Here is a 2,435-nt window from a genome sequence, read left to right on the forward strand (position 1 = left end):
GCCCAGCGCCCCCGCCCCTGCCCCCGCCTCCTCCCCGCGCTCCCCTCCCCCAGCAACCACACACGCACACGCACACACACACAAACAGAGAGAGAAGGGGGGGGGGGCAGGGTGAGAGAGAGAGAGGAGAGAGAGAGAGCGAGGAGAGACTCCCGGGCTCCCTCCCTCCCTCGCACACAGCGACTGGAGACGGACGGAGAGCAACGCGCTGGGAGAGGAGAGACCACCGAGAACAGCCCCGCGCTCTCACACATACACGCACACTCCGCTCTTTCCTCTCCCCCCACCTCCTCCTCCTTCCACCCCCACCACTAACACCATCTCCTCCTCCTGCTCTCTGCAACAAGAAAAAAAAAAAGCCATTTACAGGTATTTTTTTTTGATCCGCATATTTATTTATCCCCCCCTCCCCAACAGTTTGTTTACAAGTATTAAAGTTGTAATTGGGAGCTGCCAAGACACATCTGGATTTGTGTTTCTTTGTGTTAGGGGTGATGTGCAACTAATTAAAGGCAGACTGGCAGCGTCTGCAAATTCTAAGGCTCCCCAAATAAAAAGAGACTGGTAAGTGATTGTTCTTTCTCTTTCTCTGGCTTTTTTTTTTTTTTCCTCTCTCTCTCTCTTAAATGTGTGCTGTCCGTTGGGATTGTAAAAGTAGATTATTAATGCTGGACTCCAGCTATAAAAGGCGTCGCTGTATTAATTTATTAATTAATCTGCACCCGCCCCTCCTCCTGAATGTTAAATATGACCTTTGATCTCTATGTCTCTGCTAGACCAGACGTACAATATTAGACATGTACAGTCACATTGTTTGAAGGCAAAACAGGATCATGAAGTGTGGATGTCTAATGTAGCTTTGGAATAGGACTAGAGTTATCTGTGTGTTTTATTTTGCTTTTTTAAAGAAAATCCAAACAATAGCTGCGGTTTAGGTACCTTGTTCATGCTCCAGCGAGGCATTGATTAAACAATAATGACCTGGATCCTGGGCACAGTCCTTTTCTAGTTTCTGGTGGCATTAAACCTTGAGGGAGGAAGGGGGAGGTGATGGCAATAAGAAAAGCCAGGGAAGCTTCTGTTTGGAAACACCACTCTAATACTCTGGAAAATAAAGGCTATTAAAATATTTTTTTATGTGGAACAAGGTCGAAAAGACTAAAAGGTTAAAAAATTTCCCTCCACTCAATGTGATGATATCTAATGCATGGTTGGAATAACTAGTTTTTACTGAGTAGCAGTTATTATGGTCTTGGAGTTATAATGTGATTCGCAGGAACTGAAGCTATATGCATATTCTTGCTGTGTCTTACCCCACCCCCTTCCAGGCATCAAGAATATTTAGCCAGGAGCATTTTGGGGTACCCTTTGTATTGCCATGAGAGCTCTGAAGGGAGCAGTTTTTCCTAATGCGAAACCACAGAGGTGGTTCCTGAGTGATTAGGGACTTGCTGTGATTGAAAGATGCCTGCTAGCTTCTAATCCAGCCTGGGGTGAGGTTCCTTATCTTGATTTACTTTGCGTAATAGGGATTTGTTTACATAAACCCCTCTTTTTAGGGCACCTTATCAGCAGGTCTTGAAGTTTTTGCACTTGGAGTTTGGGCAGAAATGGTTCATTAATCTAATTATAAGCATAATTACTATAATTGATATGCATTTTGAACTGAATGTATGAGACTGAGACTACTGGGCCCCATTTAGAATTCCCTAAACTCCACATTCTAGAGACCAATATGTGGGCTTCAAAAGATGTCACAAAAAGATATTCTGGCCTAAAAAAATAATAATCTGGAAACAAAGAAACTGGATTTTTAGGTTAATATACACTTTATGTCTTTGCTTTTCTTCTTAAAAGGCTGTGGTGTACCTCTCCCTTTGGAATAAACAACTAAAATACCTCTTCCTAAAGCAAAATAATGGTTTGTAAGCAAAGAGATGAATGCAAATATCCAGTTAACATTAAACTTTCCTCTTAAAAGGAGCAAAAGAAAAACATAATTTTGATGGTTATTTCTTCAGGTAAACAACACCTTAAGAGACACCCCTCTTCCCCAATTTACTTAATGTAAAAACCAGTGACTGTGAGAAATTTAAAAAAATTTTTTTTAAAAAAAGTCCCATGCTTTCTTCTTGGGAAGAGACAGGAACCTCCATTAGGAATTATTGGAAATATTCTTATGGAGGCTGCAGGCAGTTGGTTTAAAACCTGTGACATTATTGGTGTTACTTAAAAAAAATTTTTTTTAAATTGAGTCCATCTTTCTTTTCTTTCTTTGAAACAAGTAGAACACCACCCTCTTACCCCCACCAAGCCCCACCACCAAATGGCTTGTACAATTGAGACCTGTCCTTGGTCCTTTGAATTAAGACCCTAACAGAGCCAGCTGTGCTGGGATTCAAACTAATGACCGCAGACACAGAAGGACACTGTGG

At 42.0% G+C, this 2,435-nt stretch overlaps 1 long non-coding RNA gene across 1 annotated transcript in view; it reads left to right on the plus strand.

Moving 5' to 3' along the window:
* The first annotated feature begins 325 nt into the window (after nucleotides 1-325).
* Nucleotides 326-2,435, plus strand: part of LOC102261593 — a 2,927-nt gene continuing 817 nt past the window's right edge. The window contains exons 1-2 of the long non-coding RNA XR_313938.2: nucleotides 326-369; nucleotides 490-564. This is a non-coding gene — a long non-coding RNA (uncharacterized LOC102261593). The remainder of the gene's footprint in view (nucleotides 370-489; nucleotides 565-2,435) is intronic.

This window comes from Myotis brandtii, unplaced genomic scaffold (assembly GCF_000412655.1).
Source record: "Myotis brandtii unplaced genomic scaffold, ASM41265v1 scaffold38, whole genome shotgun sequence".
NCBI classification, from domain to species: Eukaryota; Metazoa; Chordata; class Mammalia; order Chiroptera; family Vespertilionidae; genus Myotis; species Myotis brandtii.